Source organism: Anas platyrhynchos, chromosome Z (assembly GCF_047663525.1).
Source record: "Anas platyrhynchos isolate ZD024472 breed Pekin duck chromosome Z, IASCAAS_PekinDuck_T2T, whole genome shotgun sequence".
In the NCBI taxonomy this organism is placed as follows: domain Eukaryota; kingdom Metazoa; phylum Chordata; class Aves; order Anseriformes; family Anatidae; genus Anas; species Anas platyrhynchos.
In genome coordinates this window covers 31,753,094-31,767,352 of record NC_092621.1, presented here as the reverse complement: position 1 = coordinate 31,767,352, position 14,259 = coordinate 31,753,094, and the positions used below count along the sequence as shown (strand labels likewise).

At 36.3% G+C, this 14,259-nt stretch overlaps 1 protein-coding gene across 11 annotated transcripts in view; it reads left to right on the top strand.

Moving 5' to 3' along the window:
• PTPRD (protein tyrosine phosphatase receptor type D) overlaps nt 1-14,259 on the top strand; it is a 397,236-nt gene that overhangs the window by 144,051 nt on the left and 238,926 nt on the right. The window lies entirely within an intron of this gene.

The following is a 14,259-nucleotide window of genomic DNA, read 5'->3' as shown; positions in this document are numbered from 1 at the left end:
ATTTTATTTTATTTTATTTTATAAGGGGCTTCACTATATCCTGCAGAGGTCTTGCAAGCCTGTATTTAGTAGTCGTCTAAAGTATGCATTAAGAACAGTAGAATGAATGAGATCAGAGAATGTGCTTAATATCAAATCACGAACTTGAAAACTGATACTTCAGGCCCTGCTAAAATCAGCTGTGCACATAGAATTATAGTCATGGAATGGTTTGGTTTGGAAGGGACATAAACGATCATCTAGTTCCAATCCCCCTGCAATGGAAAGGGACGCCTTCCTCTAGATCAGTGGGTGGATATCAGAGATAACTTTCAGTAGACCACATAGCTATTTTTTAGTGGTACAGTCATGATTCCTAATTTTTGAGCGGTCCTTCACTGGACAATTATGATCACTCCACAGATAAGGCATGACACAAAGTCCAGGTTGACCTCTGTGTTGCCTTTACTGACTGCCATATGTATGCGAGCATGAACTGTTCTAGACAGTTCCAGTTTGATCTGCTTAGGATTTTTTGTTTTTGTTAGGATTTTTTGACTTTATTTATTTATTGATTTATTTGAGATAAAATGCATAAAATTGTACTTAAGAGAGAAGAAGAGCTATGATAGATTAAACATAGGTGAGATACAATACTGTGGACCAGCATCATCTGCTTAGGTGTATTTTTAATCACTGAAAATTATATTACACTCATTTAAGTAAAATTAATAAACATGAAGCATTCTTTTGTAAAGCAAGTTTAATGTTAACGGTGACGTGCAAGACATCAGATAACTACTCTTCAGTGATCTTAGGTTACAGACTGTGAAGAATATAGTTTTACAATCTGTTATGTATCATGATTAAAACAGAAGTAGACTTGCAATAATTAGGGATTTACCTGTATGTGGTATGTTTCTTTTATTTATGTTTGTACTGTTTCACTGAATTTTGGAGCTAGTTATAACCTCCTTGATCATACATTTATGTTAGGTTTTAGTTCTGATGTTTTTGAATGAGCTAGATGCTTGAAATTTCTACTGGTAAATCTGTATTGGAGTGTATTTAGAGTAAACTAGGTCTTATAAGAAGAATTTCATAAAGCATATGCAGTCTTAATTGAAAAACTGCACTTTAAGAATAGTATTTTTTTTTGCTGCCTCGTGGTGCACTGTCCTGATTGAAAAACAAATAAATAAAAATAAATAAATAATTTAGAAAAATGGCTTTTAGGATCTTGAACTCACTATAGGAGCTTTACAGAGCAGGACACTTGTGTAGAGCTGAAAACACAGTACGAAAAATACTGCCAGTGAAATTACATATAATCAGTGCATTTATATCTGCGTTACTCCATTGTAAAGCAGGCTACTTGCGCTCTGTTCAGTGCACTGATGTATCTTACATGACTTGTAGGCAAGGAACTGAGTTGATCCACTGAGACCTTTAGTCACTCAATCTTTTGTAATACCTATAAACAGTTTTCTGACCTAGTTTATGAACATCTGCTTATGCACCAGTAATTTATCATCTCACAGGCTATGCTAACCAGTCTTTTAGTACAGCTGAAGATCTGTGCAGCTGGGCTGCGTTGCATGGTCCTCATAGCATTACTAGTATGATGAACATACACACACACACACACTATACATGTGTACCCGTGTAAACATTTATATACGTATATGTATATATATATTTATATCTACTTCACTGGATACCTTATTTAGATTACATATGATCAGTATGTGTAGGCAAATGATAAAAGTTGTTTTACAGCTAATAGTTGTTTTTCTAGTTCTGGGATGAAGTAGTTCTAACCTAGTAAGAAAGCAAGAAAAAATTATAAGTCTGTACTAACAAGTATTTTATTTTATTTTATTTTATTTTATTTTATTTTATTTTATTTTATTTTATTTTATTTTATTTTATTTTATTTTATTTTATTTTATTTTATTTTATTTTATAACAAAATTATACACTATACACTTATATATATAACATTTATAACAAAGTTATACAATCCTTTTATTAACCACTTATTATTTTATTTATTTATTATTTTATTAACCACTTAACCAGCTCAATAAATTATGTTTCTGTCAACTCATGCCATCTCTTAAAGAATGTTTGGAAGTAGAAAGTCGTCTTAAACCCCTTAATGCCCCAAAAGTCCTGCTTAAAATTTAATTCCTGAACAAGCAGGGCTGTATGTATTCTAATGTATGTAGGTTCAAAGGAATTGTTGTCAATGTGTATGTTCCTATGGACTGTAAGATTTGACTAGATTCATGCACACACTTGATGCAAGTAACAGCTCTCTACCTCAGCAATGCAACTAAGAAAATCAAAGAGGTACAAAACTATGTATTTACCACCAGGACAGGACAGGACAGGACTGTAAACAGAGTGGTTAAAGTGGAGAAGGTATTAACTGCCTTGTCACTAAGTTCAAGTTCAGTTACTATTTTTGAGACAGGTCTGATGAATCTAAACATCCCCTTCAGACAGCCAAGGTGTTCCTCAATCTCATCTGTTGCGGACTAGTATTTGGCCAAGGGCTTGGTCGCTAAACTAAGCCTTATCACCTTATAGAGTAAGAGAAATGGAGAAGGAAGGTTTTTTGGCTTTGGTAATTGCAATAGAAAGATTGAATGACTTTCGTTTTTTTCTCACCCATATCCCCATAAACTTCAATAACTGAAGTATATTTTGATTTTTGTACATTTTTCTTGCAGTTATTTTCAACTGCCTTGAGCCAAAGATGATTTTACAGTAAGTGGATAACATTAAAGCATTTCACCTATGTAGACATGTTATACAAAAGACTAGGATCTTTGGTCACCTTCACAGAGCATAGTAGAATCACAGAATCACAGAATTTCTAGGTTGGAAGAGACCTCAAGATCATCGAGTCCAACCTCTAACCTAACACTAACAGTCCCCACTAAACCATATCCCTAAGCTCTACATCTAAACGTCTTTTGAAGACTTCCAGGGATGGTGACTCCACCACCTCCCTGGGCAGCCCGTTCCAGTGCCTCACAACCCTTTCAGTAAAGAAGTTCTTCCTAACATCTAACCTAAAACTCCCCTGGCATAACTTTAGCCCATTCCCCCTCGTCCTGTCACCAGGCACATGGGAGAACAGGCCAACCCCCACCTCTCTACAGCCTCCTTTAATGTACTTATACAGAGCAATAAGGTCACCCCTGAGCCTCCTCTTCTCTAGGCTGAACAAGCCCAGCTCCTTCAGCCGCTCCTCATAGGACTTGCTCTCCAGGCCCCTCACCAGCTTCGTCGCCCTTCTTTGGACCCGCTCAAGCACCTCGATGTCCTTCTTGTAGCGAGGGGCCCAAAAAAGATTGCAAAAGAGTGCAATCTTCTGATTTGCATCAATGCAATCTGATTTGCATCAGTGCAATCTTTCTGACTTTCTAACAAAAGGGTTTGATGGAAGTCCAGTTTGGGTATTGGCATCACAGCAGTTCAGCTCTAGATAAGAAAGATGATATTTAGATGTAAGTCACGTCATTTGTTTTCATGGATAATTTTATTAATTTATCTTCTGATTGAACAGGATTTAAGAATTTGTTTATAAGGGTACCTTAGAATGATAGAATCATAGAATATCCTGAGTTGGAAGGGACCCATAAGGATCATCGAGTCCATATTGAGCATGAACACCGAAACACATTAAGTATATAGAGTTTCATGATTTCTTTTCTCTTGGAGTCATTCTTATAGGTGATTTTGCGTTCACAGTCAGTAGTCAGCAATCTGTCTTTTGTTTAAATGGTCAAGTATGAATTTTGTTCTGTTTAGATAAGTAAAAAGTGAGTGGAAACTTCACCTGATAGTTGTAACACCTCAATTTTTTTCTTCCTAGGTTTGGTATTGATAATGTGAGAGTTATAGTGAAGACTGAAACAGTAGTAAAGGTCATCTCTCTAGTAATAGCCCAGATGCTCTCAGGCACTAACTGAAACTACTGCCTATAGGATCTCGTTACTGTCCCTTTCCTTTAGAGAGAAGCTCCTCTGGAAAAGAGGTCAACTTGCCTGGCATTTTAAGATCCACTGTTTCTACATTGCACATTGAAAAGGAGTGTCAGCTCTCAGTTACCAAATAATTCATATGCAGTCTGCAGACATTAAAATTTGAAAAAGAAGCAGTAGAGAGCTTTGAAGCAGAATTTCCTTTCATTAAATTAGTGAATATGACAAGGTTATATAATGTTCCAGGGGGATGAAGTGGTGCACGTCACTAACCTTTTAGATTCAAGAGGCTTTATATTTTTCATTCGTTGCTGGAAGAAGGCTTAGTACTGGATTAGCTAGCAAATTCCTCTTTTTTAACTCAGGTAGATTAATCCACAGCCAGATTCCACATATAACATATAAGATAAATATAACCTATTCATAAATGTTTGTCATTATTTTGTTTTATATGAAGCATTCGAACATGTGGTGTTTAACTTAAAGGCATACGTGCACTTATGCTAAATTTGCAGTTTTTGTTGTTTGTACTTCATATATGCATTGGAAAGAGAAAAAAGAGAGAGAGCTCTTACCCTTCTAATACATTTACCATATCATGGGTAATTAATGTTATGCCTTCATCTTTCAGTGCTCAACTTAATCAAACATTAAAAACAAGCCTCTTAACTAGCATAAACGAGGGTGTTTCTGTGAGAACTACTGAACATGCACTGGTAAAAATAAGGGAAGATGCAGACAGAAATTTGTAAAATATTCTATTTTCTGTAGTGATATATAGAAGGGTTAGAGCTTGTAAGAAAGGTATCAGTTATATGGCACTGGTGCTTAAAACTGTGTATGCCTCTCAGGGCTTGAAGGTGAGAGGAAACAGGGTTGGGCTTTGGGATCCTTCACATTTGCAGAGGACGCTGGCCCAGATGATCCAGCCCTGGCTTCCCTTCATGCTTGGTGTGATAGGCAATAGTTGCTGCTGAGTTTTGGAGTTCTACAGTAAGTCTCCCAGTAACTTTTCATGAAACCAAGCAATAATTTTAATGGAAAAAGAAGAACAAAATATTCTTCAGCTTAGTCCTACCTAGAGAATGAGCATATTGGTCTGCAGTATTAATTATTTTTTTTTTTTGGTCACGTTTTTCATGTATTGTTTTAGTATTTGTGAAAGTCTTATTTCACCCCAGTTATTGAAACCTTTAGATGAGTTGGGGGGGGTGGGTGTGGGGAGGGAGAATGTGCAGTGAAGGGGGAAGAGATGATGTAAGCTGGCAGATAAATGTGTGCTCCTTTCTGTGTTGGTTTGCATTCCTGCCATGTCCCTAGGGCTCAGATAATGTCTGTATCTAGAAAAGCGTGCATAATCCACAATGAAATGAACTGGTACCAGGGTCTGCACAGCCTAGAGGTACAAATTAGGAATGTTCTATTTTAACATCAGACCTGTTGGAAAATGTAACCTACCTATCCCAGTTGTAAGACCTCACTTGCAAGTGTGCCATCTGATTCTTTATTTCAGGCAAGAATAGATCCTATGGCCAGCCTAGTAAACTGGTGCTGTGCATTGCAGAAAAGTTGAAAACGTGAAGACAGGATTGACTTACCATTTTCCTTGAGAGATTACCAAGTCAAATATATATATTTTTTTCTGATCTGCTTACTAAATTTGTAGGGTGGGTATGTTCTGGCTAAATGAAGGCTGGGGAACTAGAGGTAACTGGTAAATTAAAAACAAAACAAAAACAACAGAAAAAAAAAAAAAAAAAAACAAAAAACAAAAACACGCACAAAAACAGTCATTTTTTAACATAATTGTTTCTGAGTGTTTTTGTTTCTAGAAGAATACACATAGCAAAAGCAAGGTGGGTGATAAGCATTTTAGTTGTATTGTAAAGCTTTTATTAATGTTGTTTTAAAGGAGGAGTTTTTAAGTTGTGGAGCCTGTAAATTGGAACTGCTTAGTTTCTTTCACCCAGGAAGAAAACTCAGAAGTATGTGTTTGTTTATAACTACAGGTAGTTTTTGTAAACCGAATGGATCAAGGTCTTCAGCTGGAATTAGCTGGCATATCTGGATTGCATTTAATAGTCCAAGGATCAAAAACTGGGAATTTCCATTCACAGGGTAATAAACATATTCAGCTGCTCTAGGTATGATGACATTTGAAGATTGCGTTGTTACAATTCCTCATTTTGAAGAATGTGAGGATGATGCAGTTTTAGGCTGTTTACTGTGAGAAACAGAAGAAATTCAGCAGATTGTGACTGACAGCCTTGAGCCTTTAGGAACATACCAGTTGGTAACTTTGAGATTTCTTGATGCAGATTTCATGAATGCAAATTCTCATTTGTCCTTATGGAAATAAAAAGCTAATTAATTTTCTTACATAGCCAATTTGCAGGTACATTGTATGTGCAGGTTAGAATTAAAGCAAAATAATTGCTTATAACAGCGATCAGTCTAACTAATGTCACAAATTATGATTAATGAGTAAATAAGCAGTGAATGCTGTAAATGAGTATGCTCTGAAAAAAATTTTAAAGACATAAATGAGTGCAAAAAGCTCTTCTGTTAAATATTGTGCATATATTTTATAGCTTTTTAGAATATTAGCTCATAGAGGAATTGTGAAAAGAACAACAGCTCAAATAATTTGCAATGTATCTATATGGTATTAGGTTGAGATTATATGCAACATTTCCCTATCTATTTATGTTTATCATAGTTATATTTTGTTTATTAGGAAAGGAGCCTTCATCATTATTGAATTTAAACCAGTCTGTGGCCTGTTTATTACAATATTTAGCGGTTTGGGTTTTTTTATTTCTAACTAAGAATCAGTCACATATCCAAGTGAAACCTGACCAGTATCAAAGAGGGACTCTATAACAAGTGACAATGATTTTTATGATGATGTCTGTAAACTACCCCAGAGTGCACCTGGCACACTGTATTGTTCGTTCTGGGATCAGGAGCATTTCTGAGTGTCAGATGAAAAGTTTCCTTGGGAACAGTTGTGACTGTAGCATCTTCCAGATTTTATTGCTACAAAACAAGTCTTTACAAATAAAAGGCTACTGTAATGTTTCAGGACTCCTGAAACACTGGTTTATGATAATTTACGAGTAAATAGGGGAGTCTGAAAAAAAGCATCTAAGCATCTTTTTTTTTTTTCCCATATGTTTTTGTTATTTCATTCACACATACTATGAAAGCTGAAAAAGGACATGAAATGAAAATCCTTGAATACTTCTATTCAGCATATGAAACTATTTCATATTTCACAAATATGATAAAGTTTAATAGTGAATTGAATTGCAGTATGCTAGGAACTTCCACACACCCCAAACAGAGGGTTCAGAAACAGACCTGTGTTAAAGTCTGCATTCCCTATGTATCTTGTCAACAGTAGCTCCACATGCTGAGCTTGCTATGCTGGTGCTGCAGACCTCCCTTTGCTTTTACAAAGTGAAGTCTTATTTTCATATTCATCTGTTAGAGGAATTATCTCCATAAAAGATCCTACTCCAGAATAACTCTCAGTTGCTATGGAAAGAACGGGGTTGCATTTAAAAAACATGTTGTCAGACAGTTTATTTGAATGCTGAGGAAAAATGTAACGTCCTTAAAGAACAGCACAGGGTATAGAGGAGTATAATTAGAACAATTAGACAATTCCATAACCTTTAGAAATATGAATTAGTTCATTCCATTCACTTCTTCAGGATTGTACTTAAACTTATGAAAATAAAATGTTACAAAAGAATCAAGAGATATCTTATGCTCATGGAAAGTTATGGAAAAGTTCTAATCCAAATCAGTTATGTTAGTGTCATGTGAGAAATGCATTTTCTGGGGCCTTGATATAGAAAAAAAAAAAAAGGCAGATTCTTCCTGGGTGGCAGTAAACTCTATTTCAGTTCTGTTTGTCTCCTTGGGGGACAGCTTGACTTTTTGTGAAGCAGCAGCTGAACTGCTATGGCTTTAAATTCCATAAAACAAACATATTAGATCGGTATATTTAAGGTGATCTAGCAATAAATTCAATTTTACTTCATGTTTTAGGCTGTAATTTGCAGCAGTTCAATAGTTGTTACAGGAGCTTCTGAGTGGCCCCAGCAAAAAGTGGATAACAAGCAGTAGGGGGTAGGAACTCTAAGGCTTATGCTTACTCTGCATACTTCCCAATTACAGAAGTGTTCTGCTGTACAGCTTTTCCTTGTCAAAATATCAGCGTTCAGTTTCTATACAAAGATATGGGAGGGCAGTAATAGCTGAACAAGCTGAAATAAACCAAAGCTGCATTGTTTATGTTTAATACTGCTGCAATTTTGATGACATTCACAAGAAAGTTTGGAGTAAGAGCAGAAATATGAGTATCTGATTTTAACTGAATCTTACTTTTTTTTTTTTCCCTTTAATTTTGCTACTGTTATTTGAATTGCAGCTTTATTGAAAAATGACAAGAGTTTTAATACTGCTGAGAGGCTGTCATATGATAGTTGGTAATCTATTGGATCTGATTTTTTTTGGCAGATTTAGTTGCACTGGAAGATTCCCATATACATGTAGATAGCTGAGCTTAATGAAGTGTGCTGGATAGAGTGTCTTTTGTACTCTACATCTATGTTGTTAAGGGAGATTGAAAATAGTTGTCAATTCTCAATCAAAATTGCCCTTATGTTAATAAGCACAACTGTGTGTGCAGTGTAATTGTATTTGGTATTACAGTCACTAGCAGCTTATGTCAGATTCAATGTCAAGAAACTGACAACATTAATTGTGGAGCTAATTTGTGTCAAATGTTAATTAACAACCTTTATAAAGATAAAGCAACAAATACTACTTTTGTCTTTCTGGTTCTGTCTGGCCATGATTTCACATCCTCATTCACTGATGATAGGCAGTTTATATGTAACAACATGAATGTATTGATTGAATAATGAAAAGATGTATCTCGTGTGCTCATTGTTTGTCCTTCTCCATGGATGGCTGGCTACTATCACCCTAGTCTTAGCTCATCTGGACCATAAATGAGTTTATCCTCATAACACCTATTAAACATCCAGACAGTATTATCCTTCTGAAGTATGTAACTTTAGTCTTTACAAGATCAGCTTAAAACTTTGCCTGTCTTGAAAAAAATCTACAAGGAGGGAGTTATGTCTACAAGTAGAAAATTACATCATTATGTAATAACCCTGCTTGTCTTTTCCCTCTCCTGCTAGAATCAGAGAATGGTTTGGGTTGGAAGGTAAATAAAGACCATCTAGTTCCAAACACCCTGCCATGGACAGGACATCTTCCACTATACCAGATTGCTCAAAGCCCCATCTAACCTGTCCTTAAACACTTCCAGGGATGGGACATCCACAGCTTTTCTGGGCAACCTGTTTCTCACCAGCCTCACAGTGAATAATTTCTTCTTTATATCCACTCTAAACTTTATTTTATTTTTTTTTTTTTTTTAAGTTTAAGGCCATTACTTTTGTCCTGTCACTACACTCCCTGACACAGAGTCCCTCCAAAGCTTTCCTGTAGATCCTTTTGGTTCCTGCAAGCTTGTTATAAGATCTTTCCAGAGCCCTCTCTTTTCTGGGCTGAACAAGCCCAACTCCCTCAGCCTGTCTTTGTAGGAGAGGTGATCCAACCCTCTGGTCATCTTTGTGGCCCTCCTCTGGACTTGTTCTAATAGGTCCGCGTCCTTCTTGTGCTGGGGTCCCCAGAGTTGAACACACTAAACACACAGAAGGAACTTGATTCATAGAAAGTTTTATTAGATTACAGGTCCACCAAATTCACATAGGACTGGAAACACATTGTTATTCTTCAAGTACCAAACAAAGCCAAGTTAGCTCTTCAGCCTTATTTCTGCAGCTTCACTGCCTTTTTACTGCTCTGCAGAAGATAGTAAGTCATTTTCAAAAGGAGACATAGCAGTTTTAGTCCTTTTTTTTAGTCAGAAAATTAGCTTTATCTCTCTCACCAGTTAGGTTTTATAGAAAACATACATTTTCAAGTATACTGCCATGTAACACTAGATAAACAAGTGTTGCAGTTTTCAGAGTTTCGGAGGTGGAGCTTTTTTCATTATTGTTTGTTTGTTTATTTATTTTGCTTTATTTCCAGTTTATCAGCAATGTCTTACAGTATAAATTAGTGCAAGCTCTGTCATTTGCCTGAATTGCACTAATGGAGAACATGTCTCTGAATGCCTAATAAGAAGGAAAGAGATTCTCCTTTATCTGTCTTCTTTTTAAAATTAGTATTATCATGAAACAATATATTGCATATGAGTAAAAGCATGCCAACCATGGATATTGGCAATTAGGCAAAGTCCCTGGTGACTGGCAAAAAGGAAAGATCACTCTAATTTTTAGAAAGGGGAGAAAGGAAGACATGGGGAACTACAGACTGATGAGCCTCACCTCTGTTCCTGGCAAGATCATGGAACAAATTCTTTTTGGAGGAAGTGTTAAGGTACATACAAGACAAGGAGGTGATCTGGGACAGCAAGCATGGCTTCACCAAGCATAAATTGTGCCTGACCAATCTGGTGGCCTTCTGTGACAGAGTGACTGCATCAGTCAACAAGGGAAGACTGACTGATACCATCTACTTGGACTTCTGTAAGGCCTTTGACAGGATCCCATTTGATATCCTAATCTCTAAATTGGAAAGATATGGATTTGAATGGTGAAACATCCAGTGGATAAGGAATTGACACAATGGCTGCACGTAGGGAGTGGTGGTCAATGGTTCTATGTCCAGGTGGAGAGCGGTGATGAGTGGTATCACTCAGGGGTCTGTCTTGGGACAAGTGCTTTTTAGTATCTTCATCAATGACATAGACAATCGGATTGAGTGCACCCTCAGCAAGTTTGCACAGGACATCAAGCTGGGTGGAGTAGTTGATAGCAAAGAAGGAGGAGATGCCATTCAAAGGGATGTGGACAGGCTGGAGAAGTGGGCCCATGTGAACTGCATGAGGTTCAACAAGGCTGAAGTGCAAGGTGTTGCACCTGTGTTGGGGCAATCCCAGACAGGAGTACAGACTGGGAGAGGAACTCATTGAGAGCAGCCCTGTGGAGAGAGACTTGGGGATTCTGGTGAACAAAAAGCTTGACATGAGCCAGCAGTGCGAATTTGCAGCCCAGAAGGCCAACTGCATCCTGGCCTGCCACAACAAGGGGGTGGCCAGCAGGTCAAGAGAGGTGGTTCTTCTCTTCTACTCTGCCCTTGTGGGGTCCCACTTGGAGTACTACGTCCAGGCCTGGGGGCCCCAGCACAAAAAGGATGTGGAGCTGTTAGAATGGGTCCAGAGAATGGCCACGAAGATGATCATAGGGCTGGAGCACCTATGAAGAAAGTCTGAGAGAGCAGGCAATGTTCAGCTTAAAGAAGAGAAGGCTCTGGGGAAACCTCATTTTGGCATTAAAGAGGGCTTATAAAAGGGATGGAGGACTCTTTACTCAGTTAGATAATGATAGGGCAAGGGGGAATGTTCTTAAAGCAAAAGAGGATAGATTTAGACTAGACATTAAGAGAAAATTTTTCACTGTAACAGTAGTGAGGCACTGGAAGAGATTGCCCAGAGAGGTTGTGGAATCTCCATCCCTGGAAGTGTTCAAGGTCAGGCTGGATGGGGCCTTGATCTGATGACCTCATCTGGTGGTTGGCATCCCAGTCTATGGCAGGGGTTTTGGAGTTAGATGATCTTAAAAATTCCTTCCAAGCCAAGCCATTCTATGATTCTATGATATCATGGTGATTGGCATAGACATAAAACCTAGTAGTAGAACATGTTTGCTTGTTGTTTTCCAGAGCTGGTTTAACGTAGTTTGTCACACTTTTTGTTTATTGTTTTTCATTGCTTTTATTTTCTTTGTTGTTAAACTATCTGAAGTTCTCCTGAACCCAGGATAGTTAAGCCAAATGTTTCAGGAATAGTTTTTAAACTGAATTGTTTTTCTCCTTAACCTTAGTAATAGATGGCAAAACTGGCAAATTTTCCAAAATGGACAATATCTCTAAGGAAGTAAGTTATTTTATTTATGTTGAGTTTTTGAATTTGCCAGTCTCTGAATGAATCATATATTTAGAATTAAACATATGAATTAAATTAATCATATATTTGGAATTAAAGAGTCTGTGAGCTGATTAACTTACACACGCTGTGTTTTTCTTTCATTGGTTTGATGTTAAACAATGAATTTGCAAAATGTCAAAAAGAATAAAAAGAGAATGACAGTGTATCCGTTTTTTCTTGATGACACACATTCACAATTTGTGCCAGAGAATATTTGATTCAGTCATGTCTCTGCATATCAGAAAGCTGAGTTAATACATGTGTAGAAAAAAATTCAAGACTAGGAGTTTGGGTGAAACCCAGATGCTCTTCATCAGAATATATTTCCGTCTTTTCTGTGGTCCAAGAATAAAATGCTTTATTCTTGAGTTGGGAAAGGATTTTTAGTTTCTTTGCTCTACTTTTGTGTTTCATTCACTGTGGATTTGGAGATTTTTTATCTCCACAGCAGCACCGATGGCACACTGTTTTGCTGTGCTCACACTTGCTATAGCGCTTTTTTCAGGTTTGTTCTAAGTGAATACGTAGTGTTCAGTAGGCAAAATTAGCACACCAGGTAGTTTATGGAGGTTTGAGCATTCTGGAAAGTTGAAAACACAGCAATAACAATTTTGTCTTACCTCTCCATTTAAGAAGAAAGGGTGTGGATTCTCAAATTACAACATTTTTACTATATTTTGTTTTATTTTATTTTATTTTATTTTATTTTATTTTATTTTATTTTATTTTATTTTATTTTATTTTATTTTATTTTATTTATTTTTTAGTGGTACCTTAGGCATCAAGTAATTGTGAAGGTTGTGCATTGCCCCCTCCCTGGAGGTGTTCAAGACCAGATGGGAGGAAGACCTGGACATCTATAATATTTAATGTATAAATAAATATATCTATATACAATACAATAAATATATCTGTATATCTAATACATCTATAATATTTAATGTAGCAACATAAAATATTGCATATTGAGTTTGGTTTTTAGTAATGGCTACAACATATTTTCTTGGCATTCAAAATAATTTCAAGATTTCCACCAGTGTTAAATACATATACACTTATAGCCTGCTGGGGTTTTGACATTTAAATAAACATGCTGACAAGAATTGTTGCCTTGTGGAACGGGCAGTTCAGCAGAATAACAGTTAGACAGACATAAGAACTGAAGAACAGCAACTCAGAAACAAAAACTAGTACAGTACAGGTAGGTACATAGCCGCCAGTTCTAAGAGAGGTCAGTGAAAACAACCAGAGAGGCTGAGAACAGACAGTGACTGTTGAAAGTTGAAGAGGACAGCAGAAATTAATTGCAGCAGTTGGTGTACAGCAACTACTATATAACAGCTTACAGCTGAAGACAGACCACAAAGCCAATACCCATGGCTTTTTGTTATTTGTTTGTTTTATAATTTAATAACTCTAAATACTCATTTCATATCATTCAAATCAGCATCTTCAAGCATACTGGATTGCTAAAAACTGCTCAGCTCAGAAAAAGAATGATGTACACAAACTCTTCAACATCTCTGAACTATGGTTAGAAATCTCAGTTTTTACATTGATTTTTCAGAAGTCATGTCTCATGTCAGTGTAAGTTTGAAAATTCTATTTCACCAGAAGTCCCATAAATTAAGTTTAATTATGTTTTTACAGAAAATGAAAGTAAAAGAATAATTAATAAAAACGTCCTTTCCTACTTTTGAAATTTCTCCAGTTCTCTGTCCTCTTCTATTCCTGCAATAGTTGTATTTTGTGTATAAATTTATTTATTTATTTTGACAGAGTGGAGTAATGTGGGAATGAACAGGAATTATATTTGAAACTGTGCCCATGCATATATCTCTCTTCTTTTATAATCCTTTCTGCTTAATACATAGGCATTTACCTCCCCACTGCAAACTTACAGATGGTTTCATAGAATTTCTCCTAAATGTAACTGATTTTAATGGCGTAAAGGTGGAGATCCTGTTTTCATGACATCCTGCGATCATAACATCAAGTCATGAATCATGATCTTATCTGAGTTGATTGATGAGCTCATTTTACAGGAGAAGACAAATTGGATTTTTTATTTATACTGGTGATAAAATATAATGTGTGATCTTGCTATTTTGATGATATCAGATTTTCCATTTTAATATAAATTTACTAGTAAAATCTGTAAGTACTTTCCTGACCTTTTAGTTATTTCTTAGTGCTTTT